This window comes from Engystomops pustulosus, chromosome 9 (genome assembly GCF_040894005.1).
Source record: "Engystomops pustulosus chromosome 9, aEngPut4.maternal, whole genome shotgun sequence".
Taxonomy (NCBI): Eukaryota; Metazoa; Chordata; class Amphibia; order Anura; family Leptodactylidae; genus Engystomops; species Engystomops pustulosus.
The window spans coordinates 48,462,752-48,489,253 of NC_092419.1; the positions used below are offsets into that span (position 1 = coordinate 48,462,752).

General features: G+C 44.9%; 1 long non-coding RNA gene across 4 annotated transcripts in view; it reads right to left on the reverse strand.

The window, feature by feature from the left end:
• Positions 1-270: 270 nt before the first annotated feature.
• The window catches only part of LOC140077121 (uncharacterized), a 247,915-nt gene continuing 221,683 nt past the window's right edge, over positions 271-26,502 (reverse strand). For 2 of the 4 annotated variants that reach the window (XR_011849703.1, XR_011849705.1), the window contains exons 3-5: positions 4,204-4,373; positions 3,536-3,651; positions 271-1,815 (exon numbers count right to left, since the gene is read on the reverse strand). This is a non-coding gene — a long non-coding RNA (uncharacterized lncRNA). The remainder of the gene's footprint in view (positions 1,816-3,535; positions 3,652-4,203; positions 4,374-26,502) is intronic. The other 2 variants (XR_011849706.1, XR_011849704.1) reach the window with 2 other exon arrangements.

The window sequence follows — 26,502 nt, forward strand, 5'->3', positions numbered from 1 at the left end:
GTGGTTTGGATGTCCTCGGGCCTTTGGCTGCCACTTGAACTTTCACTGTTTCCAGGTAGTATTAATATATGCAGAAGCAAAAACTATTGTATACCTACATGCAGTATGTTACCTCTACAGTTCAACTATTCAACTCAACCATTTAGACAACTAATTTACATTAGACAATTTATTTAGACAACTAATAACCATTTACATATGGTTATAATAATTTTGCAAATACCAATATTTTATATTATAAAGGCAAAAAGCAACACATAAAGTGCCCTATCACATAATTACTAGCAAATGCTTCTTATATATGAACTTGAGGAAAATGGTTCTGCCATGAGTGAACATTAATACACAACTGATGTTATACTGAGCTCTCATAAAAATGCACAATCATGGAATTATATTTGACAACTGACTTGTGATCATCTTACAATATCCACTGGAACAGCTATACTTACACTAAAGTATGCAATTATCAAGACTGGTAAATTTTAGAGTACTTCATTATATGCTAAGGTGAAAAAAACAAAACTTGAAGAATGCAGCTAGAAGCTCTTGTCACGGACAGCAATTAATAGCTAGGTACTTCAGACATCTTAAAAGTCAACACACTTGATTTATCTGCTTTCTGTAGCTAACAAGTTATTTTTTTTTTATTCTTGACATAAGTCATATTGATTTGTAAAACAACTAACATTTTAAGAAGATAAATCAGAGTTCGATATTCATCTCCTGTATGTGAAAGATGTTGGCGGACCTTAGATGTTTGTCTATAAAGTTTTACTTAAGCAAACAATTAGCATTTTTTAAAAGTTTGGTGCTGTCAAAATGAGAAAAAGAATATAAATTAAGCTTTTGGTAAGACTTTACATTTTTAGGAGAGATGATTAACGATATAAAGAAATATCAATGCTTCTTTATGATCTTTATAGCTTCATCATTTTAATATCTTGCACCAAGTAAGTTATTAAGAAAGTTGTTGTGTGTCTTTTATTGCGACTTAGTGTCAGGCTTCGATGGTAATGGACCTGCTGTACCAACGCAGATGATGACATCACCTGGCAGAGGAGTCTAGGTGGTACCCGATTTTCACCAGAGTCTTCCGCAAAGTCGGTTGGACTTGCTGCACCTTTTGTATCGCCAGGTCGCTCCACAGGCATGACTTCGTCCAGGTGAGTCGTCAGGCAGAACCATGGTCAGGGACAAACAGGAGGTAGAGGCAAGCAGCACAGGATCAACGACAACAGCAAAGCAGAGATGGTCAGGGCAGGCAGCAAAGGAGAGTAGTCAGGTGCGGAACCGGGGTCACAATGAGAATTCACAAAACAAAAACTAGGCAAGCTTTTTCTGAGGCACAGGGCACAAATGTCTGGCAGGGGGACACAGGAAAGGGCCGGGATTCAAACAGGAAAGGCACGCTGGCCCTTTACATTTCAGAACACCGGCCTGCGAGTTCACCCTTGGTGGTGGGGTCATGCACGCGGGAGCAAGGAGATCGTTGGTGGATCCTAGGATGTAAGAGAGACAGCTGGAGGGTCCCAGGGCGCAGTCAGGGGCATGGGTGCGCCTGCAGGAGCACCTGTGACACTTAGCTTTACTCAGCTTGATTTTACTTCACTGCACGAGACAGAAACAACTTTTGGCATATCAAGCCACTAGTTTTACAAACAGTGTTTGTAAAAATGTTATGCTATTTTCTCACCTGCTATGAAGTTTTTGAAAATGTTGTGTTCCACCCAAAACTAAAAGGTCAAATCTATACAAAGTATTTTGTTAACTCTTTGGTATCTGTTTATAATATGCAGCATTGGACCTCATCCTCTGCAAAGAGATAAAAGACATATGTATATAGTCCTATTTTTCTTAAAATTCTATGTACACCTTTTTGGAAGAGACACTAAATTCATGTAGTTACATAAACAAACATGCATACTCTGCTCCTCCAGTCACACTGCATAGCTACTATGTGAGTAGATGGTGCCAAGACTTGTGTTATACTGATATACACAGAATACACATATTTATATTGGGGGATATTTATCATACGCTGGCGCTCGTGCGCCAGCGTATGATAGCCCCGCCGCTGCAAATTCGCAGCCCGATACATGAAGAGGCTTCTGCCTCTTCATGTATCGGGCTGCCAGTTGCGCAGCGTCTATCCTACGCCAGGCACTGCCTGGCGTATAAAAAACGCAACCGGCGACTTTTCACGTATGAAAAGTCGCCGGCAGCAGCGAGTGCGCAGGCGCGGGGACAGTAACGCCCCGCGCCGGCCCACTCCCGTCCGGCCGCGCCCCCCGCTCGGCCGGCCGCGCCCCCCCTTCACGCCCCTTCACGCCCCACTGGCGTGAAGGTGGCGGATTGGGGAAAATAATCGCAAAAGCTAGCAATAAGCTAGCATTTGCGATTATTTCAGGGCCTCTGCGCCACTGGCGGTGCGCAGAGGTCCTGATAAATATGCCCCATTGTCTTTAACCATTTGACGCTGCTTGTCAATGGGTAGCAAAGTCTGAGCAGTGATTAAGTATTACACGTGAAGATTGGAAGAGTGTGGTTAAGGGAGGGAATCAGCAAGGCTTTCTGTATCAGACTGAACTGTCTGCTGTGAGATAGGAGAGGTGTGACTCAGATTGTACAAAGTTTTGTGCCTGATCAGAGAGTGGGGATCGACATCTGAACCTTAGTCTGATGAATTTAAGTGACATATAAGCAGGGAAGTTCTATTGTGCATAACCAATTTTTAATCTATTATATAAATATTATTTCTTACCCATAGATATACAGTATATTCCCCACACCTTTGAAACCTCTACATTTTTTTAACAATGGCATTTTAGATTAAATTTAAAAAAAACATTTTTTCTAACAACTACATGTACTTAGAAGGGAAAACACAGTTCAGAAATGCTTCCACTATAAAGAGAGAACGTCTCTTTGGATCATTTCAGTTAAGGTGACCACAAAAGTTTGGTAACTAGCAGTAATTTGCACAAAAAAGGGTTTTGAATATAAAAACAGGTTGAAATCAATTCATACAAACATGATGATAGACTGATAAATAATAGTATATATCTCAACATTAAAGTTTTGCTGCACCAGTTTGTCTGAGATTGAAGCCATTTACTGATTTTACTTGACGAAATGTTGGATCACATCATGGCATATATACCAAAAACATGTTTCTATTGTACTTTTCATTCCTAAAAAAAACCCACACTCAAAATTGTGTAGCGACAATTACAATCTTCAAATGTGGGAATCCATTACCAAGAAAAAAAACTTTGTCTTTTAAGAATAAAGTATTTCATGTTTTGAGTATCATTTAAAATACAGACTAGTTATAGTAAAAATCATAATATGGAACTTAGAGGATCTTAAAAAAGAGTGGAAATGCACCAAGTAACACCATCAGTCATGATGTATAAATAATTAAATGCTCACCTATGTAACAACACTCAACCATGATGTGGTTTACATCTTAATATATTGTATTTGGCTGGAGAATACATGTATGCATATTATTTTAAGTAAAAGGTAATACCTGTAGCGATGAACCTGGTGTTCCCCTTGCCCCGATGCGGGTTTCACTAATGCTTCTTCAGGTGACAATTATATTTATGCTGACAATTGTATCCTATGCCTATCCTATGTGCAAACCTATGGAAAAAGTTGCATTCATATGTGGTTATAGGATTGATGACACATTTAGCATGTGTATGCTGAACATAAACCTCTAACATGACATAAAAAGAGTTGTGTGCGGGAAGGACCTCCTTATCAGATTCTGAATCCGTTTCAGTGAAATTGGGTCTGCCATATTCATTTGTATGTAGAGAGTTGTACCCTTACTAGGGTTCTATAGCAGTACATTGTGTATTTATAGCCCTTGTAAGTTAATGGGGCCAGCTTTTATTTCAGTCTTATGGAACCTGTTTCCTATGTATTACTTTCCACTCTCCAGATGGCATTCAGTCCTAAATTATTCCAAATCACAAAACCGGATAAACATCCCCACTTTATTTGTAAAGTAAGACCTTCTTTATATAAAGATTGCTTTAGAGAGAGATAAAAGGACTGGGATTTCATTCTGTATGAGATTTGTGTACCATGGCTATCAGCTGTCTGTAAAATTAGATGCTAATGTACTAATGTGTTCTTGTTGAAGGAAAAGTAACTATGACATTTAGAAATTGGCTGAAAATAATTTACCTTAATGTTACTTCAGTGCTAGAAGGTCACCAGATAATCATTTCAGCAATGAAAATGAAGCTTTTGTTTAAAAAAAATATGTTGATCCATTTCCATTCTGTATTCCTCTGCTTGCTGCGCAACAGATTGTTTCATTATCCAGCAGTACCATTAATCTTTTTTATTAGCACCTAAAAAATAAACAAACAGTAATTTTGTGATGTTTGACACAAGTAGCGCATTTTAATTTTGTGGTCCTGCAGCACAGATTGAAAATATATAAATAACTAATGCAGCCGTTCTGACGGAAATATTACATCCGGGTTCCTGTAAATATGAAAATGCCATTCAAAAGTGCAGAAATATATTAACATCTGTCTTGCATATTCAATTAAGCCCAGCATTGCCATACCATTTATGTGCCATGAAATATACATTGAAACAAATTGTTAATTAAGGATGAAAAATTATCATCTTTCATAATTCCACATGTAATTAAGAAATGCAAATATCACAACATATCCATTGTACATAATAGGCTCTATTTATTATGTTTTTCATTGCAAATAGGTAAAACTATACATTATATTATACAACCATATACTATTTTTTGTACAACTTGGTTTGTTAACATAGCTACTGTATAATGACCTATGTCACAAGGGAGTGAGGCCTTGACATAGCCACATGAGCCAGCATAACATACAGAAATAAATTATTAAATATACAGTCTATAAATGATACTTAGACTGTTGGTAATATAAAGATATTATTGCTGACATAGTCTCTATAGTATGCCTAATGCATAATACATACACAGTACTGATGGAAATGGAAAAAAATGAATGACAAGTTAAGTAAAGTAAGAACAGTGTTGGTGATTTTAGATAAGAATCCCACCCTTATTTTCTGAAACATTTGCATGTGGTGCTGGGTGTAAAACTTTCTGTTTAAGTAACAAAGCACTATATGACACCAGCATGTTCTTTCAGAATGGTGAATTAGCATACTAATATCCTTATGGGGCTTTAAAGGGTATTTTGTCAAACAGAGTAATACCTTCTAATTTGGTCCAGTGTGTGGCATCATCCAGAAAATCAAGTAAATTGAATGTATAAAGTCAAGGAGGTGCAGAGTTAAGGATGGTGGTCATGATGGGGAGCTCTAAATGCCCTCTCCTCTGTGATTTACATCATGCATTGGACTTCAGGACATGGTTAGTGATATCTCTGGATGCAGTACTATCAATTACAATGAAGGGGTCTTTTGAGGAAGAAAGAGATTGACTTAAGTGTTAAAATCTCCACCTCCTTGACTTTATGCAACCACTTTACATTTCACTTAAAAGTTGATTTTCTGGGTGATGCCACCACACTTGGTCATGAAAGAAACATGATCTGTAAGGTATTCAGCTGCTTGGTAACATACTGATTGTGGCTTAGGTTAATTTCTGCTGACAGGTTCTCTTTAATGCATAAGGGTCCAATTTAAATGAAAAACTGGCTGGAATTTACAGCATGTGCAATGTTTGCAACTGTGAAAACTTAGTTTTGATTGTCTGTGGTATAACATTCCAAAGGATTAGTGGAGCTCAAGAGAAATTTGGAAATGAGAGAGAAGTTTGGATATGGAATGTATAGTACTCAACAAACAGTAGAGAAATTGGTATAACCTTAAGCTAATGCATTCATGATAAATTAAAGAGAAGAGAGTACGTGAAAGGCTGATTGTATACTAAGAGTTTTAGAGGTTTCCAGAATAAGGAAAGATTCCGGAAGTTTTTAAGGCTCATGCAACACATATGTGCAGTTCTACAAATGTACAAAATGGAAAGGTCTGAGTCATACAAAAGGTTACATTAGCAGTCCTGCTTCTTCCAAACATCAGAAATATATTCTAGCCGTGACCGATTTTATCCATGGATTGAAACTCATCTTCATGAATATGAAATTGCAATACTTGTAAACAAGACTGTGGTCATTTTACAATTTGTAGTTATTAAGCACCTTATGCCTTATAATTAGAGATGGGCAAATCAATTCTAAAGATTCTAACTTCGGTTAGAATTTCAGGAAAAATTTGATTAGTCAAGAAGCCGAAGTTTATGCTGATTCGCAGGAACTAAGTTGTTGTTTCCCCTCTTTTTTCAGCTAAATGGGTGTGAGAACAACGTGTTACATGGGGCAGAGAAATCTGGGAAGGAGAAAGGAACACCCCCCCGATGACATGTAAGCTAATCAGTGAACGGCATGCTTATGTGGTGTCACACAGCCCTATAAAACCCAGCCATTTTACATTTCGGCACTTCATGTGCTGCCTGTAGTAGCGTAGTAGTTGCTGCTACTGTTCTGTGTAGTAACATTCTTGCTGCCATCCCTGGTTGTTCTTTAACCCCTTAAGGACGCAGGGTATTTTCACTCATTTCTAGCTCTCCATCTTCAAAAATCCATAACTTTCATTTTTCCGTGTACAGAGCTGTGTGAGGGCTTATTTTGTGCGTAACAAATTTTTTTCCCCTTGATTTTATTTATTAATATTAATGTGGAAAAATTGAAAAAAAAAAAACGCATGTATTTCACGTTCTTGAGGGCTCAGTTTTTACGAATTTCACTCTGCACTCCAAATAACACATTTACTTTATTCTTTGGTTCGGTGCGATCGCGGTGATACCAAATTTATATAGGTTTTATTGCATTTTAATACATTTTCAAAAACAAATATGTACAACAAAGAAAAAAATGTTTTGCCATCTTCTGACGCTAATAACTTTTTCATACTTTGGTGTACGGAGGTGTGTGATATGTCAATTTTTGCAAAATGAGCCGACGTTTTCAATGCTACCATTTTGAGGACTGTGCAACATTTTGATTTTTTATAACATTTTTTATGTCATGTAAAAAGGTGTAAAAGTCCTGTTTCGGACATTTGGGCTCCATTTCCCGTCTCGCCGTCCGGAACCGTTTTTATATTTTGATAGATTGGGCATTTTGGGACTTGGCGATACCTAATATGTCTGTGATTTTTACTGTTTATTATATTTTATATCAGTTCTAGGGAAAGGGGGGTGATTTGAACTTTAAATATTTTATTATTTTTTTACAAGTTTTAAACTTTCTCTCTCTCAGACCATCTAGGGTACATTAACCCTAGATAGTCAGATTCTTCCTACCGTACACTGCAATACTTCTGTATTGCAGTATATAGCATTTCTGCACACTATACATTACAATGAGCCAGACAAAGACCCGAGGCTAACATGGCAACCGATCGCGGCCCCCCGATGACGTTCGGGAGAGCGACGATCGGAGGTAAGATGGCACCGCCATGCTTCCAGTGCCGGTGGCAACTTTGCAGGCGGCAAAGAAAAGGTTAACAAGCACCAACCGCGGGTGTTAGCGATGGGTCTTTGCTCTGATATGCAGCAAAACCCATCTCTGTATGAAGAGGGCTCAGCCCGTGAGCCCTCTTCATACACCCTTCATAGCTCCGTGGCGGATATATCCGCCACGGAGCGTGAAGAGGTTAAGGGGGATCTGTATACCCCAAATAGCAGTTCTATTTAGTGACAAAATCGAATAGGAAGAAATCTGTGTGACTTCATGCATCTGCAGTAGCGATTGGTGAACCAATCCCTGGTTGTTCTTTAAGGGGGATCTGTATACCCCAAATAGCAGTTTTATTTAGTGACAAAATTGAATAGGAACAAATCTGTTTGACTTTTATGCATCTGCAGTAGCGATTTCTTTAAGCAGCGGCTGTAGTGATTTGTGAGCATCTCAATGGGGGTCAGTTGTAGGGTATCTGTATAACGCAAAATGCCATAGCTTTTTGGGGCTATAGTTTACAGCCAGATTTACGTGTCAAATCCACGTAGTTTATACAGTGATTTTCACAGAAATTACACTGTCAGTTGTGGGGTATCTGTATAATGCACATTGCCATACCTTTTTGGGCCTATAGTTTACAGCTAGATTTACGCGTCAAATCCACGTACTTTATACAGTGATGTTCACAGAAATTACACTGTCAGTTGTAGGGTATCTGTATAACGAACATTGCCATACCTTTTTGGGCCTATAGTTTTTAGACAGAAAGGTGGCAGGTGCACCAGGCAGAGGTGGCAGAACAGTAAGGGGACGTCACAGCAGGGGTGACTCTGTGAGGCCAGAACTGCTGTTGTCATCTAGCGGCAGTGTGTTGATCAACAAACCAAAGGTTGTTGAATGGTTGACTAGATCATCTAATTCCTCAAATATAACATCTGCCAACCCCAGCCAAGAGACTGTGGGTTCCTCAGATACAACAATTAGTTGGCATGGCCCAGGAGCAGGTCAGCGGTCCTCAACCAGCCTCTGTCCTGTTCCTTTCCCACAGCCAGACAGCTACTAGGTGGTCTGGGCTCAGCGCCACTATTCAGCGATGACAGTCAGCAGCTGCTTGGCAGTGAAGAGGTGGGGCAGACTTCCGCTGCTTCCTGCAGTAGGCAGGCTGTGCATACTGACACCAGTGAGGAGAGTAGCAGTGACCGGAAACGAAAATTGAAGATGATGTAGCTGATCGCACTTGGGAACTGGATGTAGCAGGGGATTCATCATCATCAGGCGAAGAGAGTGTCAACTTGCGCGTCAGGCAGCGGAGCAGGCAGCAACTTGCTACTGTGGCTGGGAGTCAGCAGGGTGGCAGAAGTGTGAGAACTGGAGCCAAAGGTCTGCGGGGTACAAATCCCGACTCGCAGGTCCAAGTAAGCAGTGGCACAGGGGCTCGCTCAGTGCAGAGTGTTGGCGGTAAAATTACCACCCCGGCGGTGTGGCAATTTTTTTGAAAGACACCAGAGGAGCAGAGCATGGGTATGTGTCGTATCTGCGGGCAGAAAGTGAAGCGTGGCCAGGCAGCTAACCTAGGCACCACGGCCCTGCGCCAACACATGCAGTGTCACCATCCAATGGCCTGGGAGAAACGGGTGTCAGATGTGGTCCATCCTGCAAGCAAAGCAGCAGCACCTAATGGCACACATGCTGTTTCAGAAAGTCAAGGCTGCAGCACCTCTGCGGAAGGGAGCTGTTTGTCTTTGACATCATTTCCAGGTCCAGATGCTCCTGCTCCTCGCTATGCATGGCGCCAGCAGTCATTGAGCGAGGCGATTACAAAGAGACAACTCTATGCGTCTAGCCATCCTAAGGTGCAGAAGCTGACCGTACTCTTGTCGAAGTTGTTGGTATTGCAGTCTCTCCCTTTCCAAGTCGTGGACTCTGCACCCTTCAGAGAACTAATGGCTTGTGCCGAACCAAGGTGGAGAGTTCCAAGCCGCAATTTTTTTTCCAAAAAGGCACTGCCAGCCCTTCACCATTATGTACAACAGAAGGTGGGCCAGTCCTTGAGCTTATGAGTTTATTCCAAGGTGCACGGCAGCGCAGACGTGTGGAGCTGTAACTATGATCAGGGCCAGTACATGTCCTTTACAGCCCACTGGGTGAATGTGCTTCCCTCCCAGCCACACCAACAACTTCCACAAGAGACGGTGCTTTCTCCTCCACGTTGTCAAACTGCTGCTCCTGTGTCAGTGTCTGCCTCCTCTTCCTCCTTCTCCACCACCACCTCAGCCTCCACAAGTGATGCTCCATCATACCAGATGTGCAGGGCACAGCGTTGTCACGCAGTTCTACTCCTGTTTTGCCTGGGCAAACTAAGTCACACAGAGGAGGAACAGCTCAGTGTCATGCAACAAGAAATCAATGTGTGGCTTTCTCCGCGACAACTAAAAATCGGAACCATGGTGACAGACAATGGAAGGAACATTGTGTCCGCGCTGCACCAAGAAGGGATGGTCCAGGCGCCCTTAATAGTACACGTGTTCAATCTGGTAGTAAACAAGTTCCTGATGTCTTCCAGCCATATGCAAGACATTCTAAAAATGGCCAGAACACTGTGCATGCACTTCAGCCATTCTTACAAAGCCAAGCACACTCCTCGAGTTGCAGTGTCAGAATGGCCTACCCCAATATAGTCTGATATCCGATGTTTCCACCCTTTGGAATTCCAGCCTCCATATGTTAGATTGCCTGTGTGAACAGAGAAAAGCCATTGATGATTTTTTGATGATGCAAGCGGACCGTAGTACTCCCCTGTGTAACTTTGATGTCAGCCACTGGCAGCTCATGCGTGACACCTGCCGTTTGCTCAGGCCACGTTTGTCAGTCGCCAGGACTGCAGGATGAATAACGTCATTCCACTGCTTCATGTTAAGGATTTCATGCTGCAAAATCTGTCTGGTCAGGACACTGGAGAAGTGGAGACTACATCTCATGGCCACACGAGTCCGGTGGGGGCTTAACTGGAGGAGGATGAGGAGGAGGACATTGGAGCACAAGCAGAGTCTGATGAAATCAGTGGTTTTTCCACTCAGGTGAGTGGAAGTCAAAGAGAGGAGGAGCAGGAGCATCCGGAGGAGGTAGAAGACGAGGCAGATGACACAGAAGCATTGTGGCAGTATACAGTGGAGATGGAGGATGGGAGTCCCTCAGAGTCACTTGCGCAGATGGCCCTTTGCCTAACTAGTGACAGCCGAATAGTCAACATCTGGCATAGGGATGACTTTTAGCTCTCCACCCTCTTGGACCCTCACTACCGGTCCAAAATGGGTGACTTTTTTCCAGCTGCTGAGAAGGAGAAACAACTGGCATACTATAGAGAAATACTGTGCAGTTTGCGGGCTGCCTATGTGCGACATTATCCATCCTCTGTCAGGTCTGACCGGGGGATTCCTGGCAGTCATCGCTCGCGTACTACTGCCACGGCTGCTGTGGGGAGCTGGAGGGGGGTAGGAGCAGTAGCAGCTAGATCATCAGCAGCTTAAGTCTAACTTCCTTCAGCCAACTAGTGAGGAGGGTAGCCGCCACGAGCAGCAGCAGGACATGGAGCAGATCCTACACCAGCAGGTGGTTGCCTACTTGGACAGCACTTTACCACCTCAGGTAGAGGATCCCATGGACTACTGGACAGCCAAACCTGATGCGTGGCCGCAACTTGCAGAGTTTGCAGTAGAGAAGCTGTCCTGCCCGGCCAGTAGTGTGGCATCAGAGCGGGTGTTCAGTGTGGCGGGGGCCATCGTTACCACAAGGAGAACCCTTTTGTCCACCCGTAATGTGGAGAGATTGACCTTTGTCAAGATGAATCAGGCTTGGATCGGCCAGGATTTCAACTCACCAATGTCTAATGCATCAGATTAGATCAGCCATGATGCCTCCTCCAAACGTTGAGAAATGAGTTGGGGTTCTAACTACCTACCTCAGCCACTATTCTGATGCTGCCACTCACCTGATGCCACACATCTGCTGCCAGTTGCACCATCTGCATACCAGGGATTAGAATTGTCCGCCACCTCCGCACTATATCATGGTGCCACTCTGCAGGCTCCTGCTGCTGCAGATGCCACCTCCACACTATATCATTGTGCCACCCTGCGTGCTGCTGATGCTGCTGCTGCTACTGATGCCACCAACAGACAATATCATTGTGCCACTCTGCGGGCTCCTGCTACTGCTGCTTCTGATGCCACATTCACACTATATCATTGTGCCACTCTGCGGGCTCCTGCTGCTACTGATGCCACCTTCACACTATATCATTCTTTCTCTCTGCGGCCTCCTGCTGCTGCTGCTACTGATGGAAATAGCTGTTTTTTAACGTTATTCGCCATGATTCGATTCGGACCGATTCAAATTTTTCCTAAAAATTCGGCAAATCATGACAAACCGGATATTAACAAATTCACCCATCTCTACCTATAATCATTTTGGCCCCTTCCTCTCCTCCCTTTTTTTTTAACCCCCCTATTCCTAAGAAATATTTGACTCCATCTTAAAATTCCTTTTGTGGCATTCTGACTTTGTTATTTTGTATATTATGTACATTAAAATACTGGATAAAAAGTTCAGTTTTGGAACTAATCAGTTTCTGATCTATTGTAGAATGCCCCTATAAAAAAAAATGATACACTTAAGAGGAACTCTAATGCAGCAGTTTTAATATGATGTTTCACACCTATTTGCCCTACCACTCCCAAGTGGTATGCGTGGTGGCATGATATATTGGCCATTTGGCTAGTAGCGCACTGGCTGGTGGAGCTTAACCATCACACAGAGGTCATCATTATTTGGAAAAAACACCACTTAAAAAAATTGTAATAATATTTAATAGCACCTATGACAGCTGACTTGGTATAGATTAATTTTAGCGATTTTTTCCCCATTTTTTTATTACTCTATTTTGGTCCATTCCGCTAGTTAAGGGGGTATTTTTGAAAGGTGGTCTGCCTCTGCATTTTGAGTCTGTCGACTTTGATTGGACTGTGAAGATTCACAAACACCCAGTTCACTAACTGTTCACAACTAGTTATTATTAAACATTTAAAGAGGACCGGTCACTAGGTTTAACCCCACTAAACTACTAGCACCTTGAGGTCCGGTATGAAATATCTCGGACCTAGAATTCGTATATCTAGAATTCACACTATGTGCAATTTCCCCCATTTACCTGTGAAAAATCTCTCAAAGACGGGTAAATACATTCTTCTCACCTCACATGTCAAGTTTAGTGGTTGCAATTCAGATGCCCTTATCTTCTGTTCTATAGCACCGAGAAACATGCTTTATGTTCATATTAGAAATATGGATCTCATATTTCCAATCACATCAGGCTTATGACTTTGTGATTTAGAGAGCCAGAGATACAGACAGCTACAACCATAGTTGGAAATGCAAGTTGCAAACAAAGATCCAGTTCCTGCCTATTTTTAACTGCCTGAATTTCCAGTTCTTTAGTGCACAGAACCATATGTTTCGAAGAACTACGTGTATAAAGACATGGCTTCTGCCTCTTGATGTATCGGGGCAGGAGGCTGCACAGCACTTATTCTACTCCAGACAGGGTCTGGCATAAAAATTAACGCATGTGAAAAGTTTCCAGCAGCAGCGAGTGTGCCGGCGTGAGGACAGTAACGCCCCTCACCAGCCCAATCCTGGTCACCCGCGCCCTCCGTTCCGCAGGCCGCGCCCCCCACTCCTTCACGCGAATTGGGGCTAATAATTGCAAGTGCTTGCCAGTGTAAGTGCTAGCAATAAGCAATATTTCAATGACGTGGCGCAGAGGTCGTGATAAATAAGCCCCATAATGTAAAAGAATACTTTTACCTTCACAATGTAACTAATAACATTTGAAACCCTATGACTTATTATCAGGGATTACATAAAGAAATTGTAACATTGTTTGATCAGTAGCAGTTCTCTGTGATTGAATCACTGTGGGAAGTTCATGCTTAATAGTAACCATAGTAACATTATGTAACATAACATTTGCCAATGCTCTTCTATGCTAATTTTATTGACAGGTTCATGAACAACCTTTAGATAATAGTGACATAAAGCTGGACTCAAAAGCATAAATATGAAACAATATTCTGTGTTTGTTTTGTTCCAAGATGCAAAAGAAAGTAAAAACTGAATAAAAGAAAAACAATACATCTCATTCTTTTGGCATTTATATTGAATGCAAATTCACAACTGATAGACTTTACTATAATGCTATAATACTCATTATTTTTGTTTTCAACTCACATTTATCAGCTCTCAGAGAACTGAAAGAGCACCATACATAAAAGTTTTACAACAGACAAAGGCCTTTTATATGGGCACATCATACAACATTACAAGGTATAAACCTGTTCTGGATAAGCATATTAGAATATTGGGGGAGGCGGGTTGCTTATGTCCCAATTGTACTATTAGTAGCAAGAGAGCAGGAGTCCAACTTTTCCGGACTCTCTGGGAGACTTCATATATCCAACTAGGAGAGAAGCTTGCAGTATTCCATAAAACATACTTAAATTATATACTGGAGCTGTACCTCACATGAAAACAGTCTAATAATATACATGTGATACACATATCCAATTCTTAAAATGACACAAAAGACAGGACAGACGGAAGGGTCAACACAAAGGGGAATAGTGGGGGGGGGAGGTTTTGGAGGAATCCTGTTCCCTCTTACTTTTTTCTATGAGGTGAGCTGGTGTTTGCTATTGCCATTCTATATGTCTCCCAATGGGTACCATCCCATATCTATCAAGCATCAGAGAGGGAGTAGTGCCACGGCCCCCAGACTTTTTTGAACTTATCAGTGGTGCCATCTAACAAGCAACTCCGGCGATCATTAACCATTATCCATGTAAGCTTTAACATCAGATAGGGATTTCCATAGCTATCGCTATTCTTTCCGCTAGACAAACATATTAAATAAACTTGCGTTTGACCTTCAGTATTTCTGGTACAGTGTTGTTCAAGTCTGGGTGAAGAGACTCCTGCTATGTCTCGTATAAGGTCCCAGACTGCTATCTAAAAGCTAGGCAGGTCCACCACGTATGAAAGAACGTGTCCTCCTGTCCACAGCCTCTAAAGCACATGCTATCCATGTTAAGACAAATTTGTATGAGTTTAGACCGCACCATACATCAGCGCTCAAGCACCCTGGAGCTGGCCTCCACTATTGATGTGTTAATTGATATTCTAGTTGAAGATCATGGCAAGTTCTTCCATTTGGGCATGTCAAGCTCCACCCCTAGGTCCTCCTCCCAACACATCATATAAGGTAATTTACATGGGGGTGTAGTAAGATGGGAGTATAGAAGGGAAATCTTCCCCTCCAGGTACAACATATTCCAATAGGTTAAGTGTCACTATTAGAGATGGGCGAATTTGACCCGAATCAAATCATGACTAGAGATGAGCGAACACTAAAATGCTCGGGTACTCGTTATTCGAGACAAACTTTTCCCGATGCTCGAGTGCTCGTCTCGAATAACGAACCCCATTGAAGTCAATGGGAGACTCGAGCATTTTTCAAGGGGACCAAGGCTCTGCACAGGGAAGCTTGGCCAAACACCTGGGAACCTCAGAAAAGGATGGAAACACCACGGAAATGGACAGGAAACAGCAGGGGCAGCATGCATGGATGCCTCTGAGGCTGCCTAATCGCACCATTATGCCAAAATTATGGGCAACAGCATGGCCATGACAGAGTGACAGAATGAAGCTAGATAGCATCTAAAACATCCAATAATTGACCCTGACACTATAGGGGACGGCATGCAGAGGCAGCGGCAGCAGGCTAGAGAGTGGCATGGCGACATACCCTAATTGGACTCAGGCTTCAAACCAATGGGTGTCAGAGAGGAACCAAAGGAGGTGAGCAAGAAGCGCTCAAATAATATCGGTACATGATAAAAGTTTGCCAATATATTTTGTGGATTACACAGCAGGGTGGCGACAAAGTTAACATGGAAGCCATGAAAACAACCCAAAATTCTGCCTGACACAGCTCGTTTGATAAGGGGACCATGTATGCTTACAGTTCATGCCAGTCGCTGCACTGGCTGCCAGTCTCCTTTCGAATACAGTTTAAAATAATAATAACCCTCATCCATAAAGCTCTGTATAATGCTGCACCCCCCTACCTCTCCTCTCTTATCTCAGTCTATCGCCCAACCCGTGCTCTTAGATCCGCCAGTGATCTTAGATTAACCTCTACCCTAGTGCGGACCTCCCACTCGCGTCTCCAAGACTTCTCTAGAGCTGCACCAATTCTATGGAATGCTCTGCCCCGGACTATCAGACTAATACCTAACCTCCAAAGTTTCAAACGTGCTCTTAAAACCCATTTCTTTAGGCAAGCCTATAACACTCATTAACTGCATGAAGTTTTAACTCTTCTACTAACCCGTCCTGTGTCGTCCTCCCATCTGTTATCCAGCAACCAACAGGCACCAGACTTCTCTGCAGTCCCATTCACCCTGGACCTGGTATATAAGATGACGGCTGAGTGGTTCAAGCGACAGCAATTCCATTTATTATATTTTTTTCTATTCCCTAAGAAGAATGGCTTGACCATTAAATATTCTTTTACCTCGTGTTACCCCATCATCTTCATAAACCGTAAGCTCTGGCGAGCAGGGACCTCACTCCTGTTGTTCCATACAAATGTTGTGCTCTGTTACATTACATTTGTATTTGTTTCCTATGATTTGTAAAGCGCTACAGAATATGATGACGCTATATAAATAAAGATTATTATTATTATTATTATTATGGAGGCAGTGAACTAGTAGTAGATTAAAGGTGCTGCAACTATGTTAGTTGGATCTTGGGATGGAGCTGGCGCTCTGCAGCCAGGCGAGCTTTCGCCAATCCAAGCCCCTGTCTCTAGGCTACTCCCCAAACAGCACTTCTAAGAACCTTTTGTATAAGATCAAGTGTAGTAGCGTTCTTATAAGTTTAGGATATGGCGGGTGAGGGGAATGTAAACAGATGCGCAAGAAGCGCATGATGCGCATGGAGCTGGCGCTCCGCTGCCAGGCGAGCTTTCGCCAATCCAAGCCCCTGTCTCTAGGCTACTCCCCAAACAGCACTTCTAAGAACCTTTTGTATAAGATCAAGTGTAGTAGCGTTCTTATAAGTTTAGGATATGGCGGGTGAGGGGAATGTAAACAGATGCGCAAGAAGCGCATGATGCGCATGGAGCTGGCGCTCCGCTGCCAGGCGAGCTTTCGCCAATCCAAGCCCCTGTCTCTAGGCTACTCCCCAAACAGCACTTCTAAGAACCTTTTGTATAAGATCAAGTGTAGTAGCGTTCTTATAAGTTTAGGATATGGCGGGTGAGGGGAATGTAAACAGATGCGCAAGAAGCGCATGATGCGCATGGAGCTGGCGCTCCGCTGCCAGGCGAGCTTTCGCCAATCCAAGCCCCTGTCTCTAGGCTACTCCCCAAACAGCACTTCTAAGAACCTTTTGTATAAGATCAAGTGTAGTAGCGTTCTTATAAGTTTAGGATATGGCGGGTGAGGGGAATGTAAACAGATGCGCAAGAAGCGCATGATGCGCATGGAGCTGGCGCTCCGCTGCCAGGCGAGCTTTCGCCAATCCAAGCCCCTGTCTCTAGGCTACTCCCCAAACAGCACTTCTAAGAACCTTTTGTATAAGATCAAGTGTAGTAGCGTTCTTATAAGTTTAGGATATGGCGGGTGAGGGGAATGTAAACAGATGCGCAAGAAGCGCATGATGCGCATGGAGCTGGCGCTCCGCTGCCAGGCGAGCTTTCGCCAATCCAAGCCCCTGTCTCTAGGCTACTCCCCAAACAGCACTTCTAAGAACCTTTTGTATAAGATCAAGTGTAGTAGCGTTCTTATAAGTTTAGGATATGCCGGGTGAGGGGAATGTAAACAGATGCGCAAGAAGCGCTGAAATAATATCCCTAAATGGTAAAAGTTTGCCAGTATATTTTGTGGATAACACAGCAGGGTGGCGACAAAGTTAACAACTTTGATGTGGAATCCATGAAAACAACCCAAATTTCTGCCTGACACACCTCGTTTGATAAAGGGACGATGTATGGAGGCAGCTATATGGACGACTTTTGGAGGTAGCAATGGAGACAACGTGTGGAGGCTGCTATGGAGACAATTTAATTTGGATAGTGCCTGTATGTGGCAGTCCCAAACATTTTTCAAACCAGAGGAGCAGGTAGGTGGCCCTCCAGTAAAATGGAATAGATTGAGTGCCTGTATGTGGCAGTCCCAAAAATGTTTCAAACCAGAGGAGCAGGTAGGTGGCCCTGCAGTAAAATGGAATAGATTGAGTGCCTGTATGTGGCAGTCCCAAAAATGTTTCAAACCAGAGGAGCAGGTAGGTGGCCCTCCAGTAAAATGGAATAGATTGAGTGCCTGTATGTGGCAGTCCCAAACATTTTTCAAACCAGAGGAGAAGGTAGGTGGCCCTCCAGTAAAATGGAATAGATTGAGTGCCTGTATGTGGCAGTCCCAAACATTTTTCAAACCAGAGGAGAAGGTAGGTGGCCCTCCAGTAAAATGGAATAGATTGAGTGCCTGTATGTGGCAGTCCCAAAAATGTTTCAAACCAGAGGAGCAGGTAGGTGGCCCTCCAGTAAAATGGAATAGATTGAGTGCCTGTATGTGGCAGTCCCAAAAATGTTTCAAACCAGAGGAGCAGGTAGGTGGCCCTGCAGTAAAATGGAATAGATTGAGTGCCTGTATGTGGCAGTCCCAAACATTTTTCAAACCAGAGGAGCAGGTAGGTGGCCCTCCAGTAAAATGGAATAGATTGAGTGCCTGTATGTGGCAGTCCCAAAAATTTTTTAAAACAGAGGACCGGGTAGGTGGCCCTCCAGAAAAATTAAATGCATGAAGTACTATAGCAAGAGCCAGTGGGCCCTGTCAAAAAATAGCCATTTTCCTCTGCTTTACTGTACAAAGAGGAGGAGAAGGAGGAAAATGAGGAGGAGGAGGAGGAGTGGATCAATTATTCAGGTTGAGCTTCCTTCACCTGGTGGAGATTGGAAATTCTGAGAAATCCAGCCTTTATTCATTTTAATAAGCGTCAGCCTGTCAGCGCTGTCAGTCGACAGGCGTGTACGCTTATCGGTGATGATGCCACCAGCTGCACTGAAAACCCGCTCGGACAAGACGCTAGCGGCAGGGCAGGCAAGAACCTCCAAGGCGTACAGCGCCAGTTCGTGCCACATGTCCAGCTTTGAAACCCAGTAGTTGTAGGGAGCTGTGTGATCATTTAGGACGATGGTATGGTCAGCTACGTACTCCCTCACCATCTTTCTGTAAAGATCAGCCCTACTCTGCCGAGACTGGGGACAGGTGACAGTGTCTTGCTGGGGTGACATAAAGCTGGCAAAAGCCTTGTAAAGCATACCCTTGCCAGTGCTGGACAAGCTGCCTGCTCGCCTACTCTCCCTCGCTACTTGTCCCGCAGAACTACGCACTCTGCCGCTAGCGCTGTCAGAAGGGAAATACTGTTTCAGCTTGTGCACCAGGGCCTGCTGGTATTCATGCATTCTCACACTCCTTTCCTCTGCAGGGATGAGAGTGGGAAGATTTTGCTTGTACCGTGGGTCCAGGAGAGTGAACACCCAGTAATCGGTGCTGGAATAAATTCTTTGAACGCGAGGGTCACGGGATAGGCAGCCTAGCATGAAATCTGCCATATGCGCCAGAGTACCAACGCGTAAGAATTCACTCCCCTCACTGGCCTGACTGTCCATTTCCTCCTCCTCCAACTCCTCCAACTCCTCTTCTTCTGCCCATACACGCTGAACAGTGAAGGACTCAACAATGGTCCCCTCTTGTGTCTCGCCAACATTCTCCTCCTCTTCCTCCTCATCCTCCTCCACCTCCACCTCCTCCGATATGCGCTGAGAAACAGACCTGAGGGTGCTTTGGCTATCAACAAGGGAATATTCTTCCCCTGTCTCTTGTGACAAGCGCAAAGCTTCCGACTTCATGCTGACCAGAGAGTTTTTCAACAGGCCAAGCAGCGGGATGGTGAGGCTGATGATGGCGGCATCGCCACTGACCATCTGTGTTGACTCCTCAAAGTTACTCAGCACCTGACAGATATCAGACATCCACGTCCACTCCTCATTGTAGACTTGAGGAAGCTGACTGACCTGACTACCAGTTCTGGTGTAAGTTGACATCTGGCAGTCTACAATCGCTCTGCGCTGCTGGTAAACTCTGGATAACATGGTCAGTGTTGAATTCCACCTCGTGGGCACGTCGCACAACAGTCGGTGAGCGGGCAGTTGGAGGCGGCGCTGCGCTGCCCTGAGAGTGGCAGCATCTGGGCTGGACTTCCTGAAATGCGCACAGATGCGGCGCACCTTCGTGAGCAAATCAGACAGATTGGGGTATGTCTTGAGGAAACGCTGAACTATCAGATTTAACACATGGGCCAGGCATGGCACATGTGTCAGTCTGCCGAGTTGCAGAGCCGCCACCAGGTTACGGCCGTTGTCACACACAACCATTCCCGGCTTGAGGTTCAGCGGTGCCAGCCACAGATCAGTCTGCGCCGTGATGCCCTGTAATAGCTCTTGGGCGGTGTGCCTTTTGTCGCCTAGGCTCAGCAGTTTGAGCACCGCCTGCTGTCGCTTAGCGACGGCACTGCTGCTGTGCCTAGAGCTACCGACTGATGGCGCCGTGCCCACGGATGTTAGTTCGGAGGAGGAGGTGGAGGAGGGGTGGGAGGAGGAGGAGGCATAGTAGGCCTGAAACACCTGGACCGAGGTAGGCCCCGCAATCCTCGGCGTCGGCAGTATATGAGCAGCCCCAGGGTCAGACTCGGTCCCAGCCTCCACCAAGTTAACCCAATGTGCCGTCAGCGATATATAGTGGCCCTGCCCGGCAGCACTCGTCCACGTGTCCGTGGTCAGGTGGACCTTGTCAGAAACGGCGTTGGTCAGGGCACGGATGATGTTGTCTGACACGTGCTGGTGCAGGGCTGGGACGGCACATCGGGAAAAGTAGTGGCGGCTGGGGACCGAATACCGAGGGGCGGCCGCCGCCATGAGGTTGCGAAAGGCCTCGGTCTCTACTAGCCTATAGGGCAGCATCTCCAGGCTAAGCAATCTGGAGATGTGCACATTAAGGGCTTGGGCGTGCGGGTGGGTTGCACTATATTTGCGTTTCCGCTCCAGCGTCTGGGGTATGGAGAGCTGAACGCTGGTGGATGCTGTGGAGGATCGTGGAGGCGACGATGGGGTTTTTGTGGCAGGGACCTGGGCAGGGGGCTGACTAGCAGCTGACACAGGGGAAGGAGCAGTGGTGTGCACGGCCGGAGGTGAACGGGCTTGTTGCCACTGAGTGGGGTGTTTAGCATTCATATGCCTGCGCATACTGGTGGTAGTTAAGCTAGTAGTGGTGGAACCCCTGCTGAGCCTGGTTTGGCAAATGTTGCACACCACAGTCCGTCGGTCATCCGGTGTTTCCTTAAAGAACCTCCAGACTTCTGAAGATCTAGCCCTCGCCGCAAGAGCCCTCGCCACGGGAGCTTCACTAGTTGACACATTTGGCGCTGATGCACCAGCTCTGGCCCTGCCTCTCTGTCTGGCCCCACCACTGCCTCTTCCAACCTGTTCTGGTCGAGGACTCTCCTCCGTCTCAGAAGCACTGTGTTCACCCGGCCTCTCAACCCAGCTTGGGTCTGTCACCTCATCATCCTCCGAGCCCTCAGTCTGCTCCCCCCTCGGACTTCCTGCCCTGACAACAACTTCCCCACTGTCTGACAACCGTGTCTCCTCATCGTCGGACACCTCTTTACACACTTCCACTACGTCAAGAAGGTCATCATCACCCACAGACTGTGACTGGTGGAAAACCTGGGCATCGGAAAATTGCTCAGCAGCAACCGGACAAGTGGTTTGTGACTGTGGGAAGGGTCCAGAAAACAGTTCCTCAGAGTATGCCGGTTCAAATGCCAAATTTTCCTGGGAGGGGGCAGACTGGGGGGGAGGAGGCTGAGGTGCAGGAGCTGGAGGAGTGGCGATTTCGGTGACATGGGTGGACTGCGTGGAAGACTGACTGGTGGTGGACAAATTGCTCGAAGCATTGTCAGCAATCCACGACATCACCTGTTCGCACTGTTCTGGCCTCAACAGTGCTCTACCACGAGTCCCAGTAACTTCAGACATGAACCTAGGGAGTGTAGCTCTGCGGCGTTCCCCTGCTCCCTCATCAGCAGGTGGTGTCTCACCCCGCCCAGGACCACGGCCTCTGACCCCTGCAGTAGTTGGACGCCCACGTCCCCGCCCTCGTCCTCTACCCCTAGCCCTCGGGTTAAACATTTTTAAAATGAGAGTTATAACTTTTTTTTTTTTTAACTTTTTTGGGTTTTTTTTGTGTTTTTTGTTTTTTTTTGTGTTTTTTGTTTTTTTTTGAGTTTTTAAAACCAAACAATGCTATCCTATTGCTATGGCTATTTTCTAGCCAAGTATCAAAGCACACTACTATGCCAGATGAGATGACACTGAGTTAGTGCCTAATTGAAATCCAACCCCTACTAAATTTTCCCACTTCGGTCTTTGCTATGGATATGTGCGTCACTAAGCGCAGAACACAGCAGTCGCAAGTCTCACTACAAATTGCTCAGAATTGGCTAGTACATGCACTGCAGAAAGTACAGCCACCAGCAGATCAACCAGAAATCAAATATATAGAACGCTACTGTAGGCGTAAGTAAGCTCTTTGTATTCTCCTATGGCTATTTTCTAGCCAAGTATCAAAGCACACTACTATGCCAGATGAGATGACACTGAGTTAGTGCTTATTGAAATCCAACCCCTACTAAATTTTCCCACTTCGGTCTTTGATATGGATATGTGCGTCACTAAGCGCAGAACACAGCGGTCGCAAGTCTCACTACAAATTGCTCAGAATTGGCTAGTACATGCACTGCAGAAAGTACAGCCACCAGCAGATCAACCAGAAATCAAATATATAGAACGCTACTGTAGGCGTAAGTAAGCTCTTTGTATTCTCCTATGGCTATTTTCTAGCCAAGTATCAAAGCACACTACTATGCCAGATGAGATGACACTGAGTTAGTGCCTAATTGAAATCCAACCCCTACTAAATTTTCCCACTTCGGTCTTTGCTATGGATATGTGCGTCACTAAGCGCAGAACACAGCGGTCGCAAGTCTCACTACAAATTGCTCAGAATTGGCTAGTACATGCACTGCAGAAAGTACAGCCACCAGCAGATCAACCAGAAATCAAATATATAGAACGCTACTGTAGGCGTAAGTAAGCTCTTTGTATTCTCCTATGGCTATTTTCTAGCCAAGTATCAAAGCACACTACTATGCCAGATGAGATGACACTGAGTTAGTGCCTAATTGAAATCCAACCCCTACTAAATTTTCCCACTTCGGTCTTTGCTATGGATATGTGCGTCACTAAGCGCAGAACACAGCGGTCGCAAGTCTCACTACAAATTGCTCAGAATTGGCTAGTACATGCACTGCAGAAAGTACAGCCACCAGCAGATCAACCAGAAATCAAATATATAGAACGCTACTGTAGGCGTAAGTAAGCTCTTTGTATTCTCCTATGGCTATTTTCTAGCCAAGTATCAAAGCACACTACTATGCCAGATGAGGTGACACTGAGTTAGTGCCTAATTGAAATCCAACCCCTACTAAATTTTCCCACTTCGGTCTTTGCTATGGATATGTGTGCCACTAAGAGCTAAACACAATGGTAGCAAGTCCCCCTGCTAATTCCTCACAAAATGGTACTAGATGCAAATTAAAATAAAAAAAGTAGAACGTTATTGTAGCCCTAAGAAGGGCTGTTGGGTTCTTTGAGAATCACTCCTGCCTAACAGTAAGCTAATAGAACAGCCTAACGCTTTCCCTGACCAGCAGCAGCTCTCTCCCTAGCGGCATCCAGACACAGAATGATCCGAGCAGCGCGGGCAGCGGCTAGTCTATCCCAGGGTCACCTGATCTGGCCAGCCAACCACTGCTATCGACGTGTAAGGGTACCACGTCATGCTGGGTGGAGTGCAGAGTCTCCTGGCTTGTGATTGGCTCTGTTTCTGGCCGCCAAAAAGCAAAACGGCGGGAGCTGCCATTTTCTCGAGCGGGCGAAGTATTCGTCCGAGCAACGAGCAGTTTCGAGTACCCTAATGCTCGACCGAGCATCAAGCTCGGACGAGCATGTTCGCTCATCTCTAATCATGACAAATCAGGTTAAAAACAGGTATTGCAAGTAGTTGCAGAGAGCCTTTAGGGTGTTGTAGAATGTTGTTCCATGCTCAAATATGCATAGGGAGCGTGGATTGGTCTTCAAACAATGCTATGTTTTAGTATGACATGCACATTACAGCCGCCGCACTTAGACCCACTTCACTCTTCAACTCCATGTGCACTTACAGAGGCCAAATTCACCAAATAAGTGAAGTGGGAATGCAGCCTGACAAAGTAACGTCTGTGCCAGCTTGAAAAGACTGATCTGAGTGCCAAGATCCCACTATAACATTAAAGAGTGCACTCTTTTCATACTGGCATCAGATGATTCCATAGATTACAACAAAACCTGTTTTGTTAAATGTGGATACATTTGGAACCCCCCCAAAAAAGTGGAGAGGGCGTTGGCAATAATTTTGCATCAATGTCACTGATCATTTTCTCCTTCATTTCATCTGTCAGTGTCCGCTTTCAATTGGTCAATAATCCATCACTATTGCTAAAGCCAAAAACAAGCATGAGTTGATCCAGAACAGAGATGAGCAGTACATGAGATATTTGCACGTCCTCTGTGTTCTGTATCCACGGCTGCTTCTGGCTATCAATCCTGAAGCTTTTCATCCCTTCTGAGAGATGAAATGAAGGGGAAAACTAAACATAGTGGCAATGTCATAGAATGGTGGAGGGAGACAACAGCATTATGGAAATCACAGGGTGTTCCAGGGAGACAGAGGTCAGTTGGCAGCAGCATGAATAGACTGCAGAGTGGCACAATGACAAATTATGAAGGTGGCAGAAACATGGTAGGCCGCAGAGTGGCACAATGATCTGGACTTGGAGCTACTTGTCAGACTGGGTAAGTGGTGGCTAACTAACCTTTCAACATTCCTGCAGGCAGCCCTGCCTACAGCAGATAAAAATCCCTGACAAGGGCAAACCTGCTATCACACCGGGAGATACACAACACTGCTGGACAAACAGATACAGAGAGACAAGCTGAGGCAGACAGGACTGCTTCAAAACTTAGATGGTGGCAAAGTTACGTAATCGGCAAAGTTACAAAATTGTACAATAATGGTTAATAACCGTAGCAGAAGTCAAATGCACAGAATAGCAAACACATTAGCAATAGCACTAGATAGCAACAAAAGACTGAATAACCAGCACCCTACAAAGGGGTTGGGCTGAATATAAAGGGAAAAATAGACACTGGGGCACATTTACTTACCCGGTCTATTCGCTTTCCAGCGGTGGCTTCTCTGACGAGCGTTCAGGTCTTCCGGAGATTCATGAAGGTCCTGCGCCCGATGTCCACCAGGTGGCGCTGCTGCGCCGAGGTGCCCTGGAGTTCATCGTCTTCATAGTGGTGCATGTGAGTATGGCCCATGCGACCAATTTTTTTTTTTAAATGCAGCTTTTTTTCCGAATACGTCGGATTACCGTTTGGCCACGCCCCCGATTTCCGTCGCGTGCATGCCAGCGCTGATGCGCCACAAACCGATTGCGTGCACCAAAATCCCGGGCCAATTCAGGGAAAATCGGCGCAAATCGGAAATATTCGGTTTACACGTCGGGAAAACGCGAATCGGGCCCTTAGTAAATGACCCTCACTGTCTCCATCAGTCCAAGCCATAACTCCATCACTCAAGCCACAACTGCAGGCAAAACAAGCTCAAACGCACTCTCATCTTCCTCTTAGGAAAGATCCTGAAGGGATCTGTCAATCACAACCAGCTCTGATGTGGTCTTCAAGCACAGAAGCCTGAAAACTGATCCCATTCAGATCAATTTGCGAGTTCTGGCATATGCATTTCAGATGTGAACCAACTACTTCATCAGATAAGAGGTTCCATTCAGTTTTTTTGGGTTCCTATGTAGTACTAGTTTAACTTTTGGGATGATTTAGGAATTGATGGGAAGAAATTGTTCTACCTTTTAGCTTAAACAAGTCTGTAAAAGCTGGAACTCAAGGTATGTAGCAAGAGTAAACATTTATTGAATGGATTGTAACTAGAGATGAGCGAGTATACTCGTCCGAGCTTGATGCTCGTTCGAGTATTAAGGTACTCGAAACGGCTCGTTGCTCGGACGAGTATTTCCCCTGCTCGAGATCGAGCATTTAATTAAAAAAACACAGTGAAGAACAATGAAGAATAGAATAAAAACAGTGAACACAGTGAACACAGGATCATTTAAGTGAAAAAGACAGTGAAGAACACAGTGAAGAATAGATTACAGATGTTCGGCACATCTGCTTACTTGTCGGAAGATACGCGCGGAACGGCAGCAGGGAGACATCAAGCAGCATGGGGGAGACATCAAGCAGCACGGGGAGACATCGGGCAGCACGGGGAGACATCGGGCAGCACGGGGGAGACATCGGGCAGCACGGGGGAGACATCGGGCAGCACGGGGGAGACATCGGGCAGCACGGGGGAGACTTCGGGCAGCACGGGGGAGACATCGGGCAGCACGGGGGAGACATCGGGCAGCACGGGGGAGACATCGGCCAGCACGGGGGAGACATCGGGCAGCACGGGAGACATCGGGCAGCACGGGGAGACTTCAGTGGAAGAAGAGGAGCGGATCCCGGGACAGCGTATCTCCCGACAAGTAAGCAGATGTGCCGAACATCTGTAATCTATTCTTCACTGTGTTTTTCACTGTGTTTTTCACTTAAATGATCCTGTGTTCACTGTTTTTATTCTATTCTTCA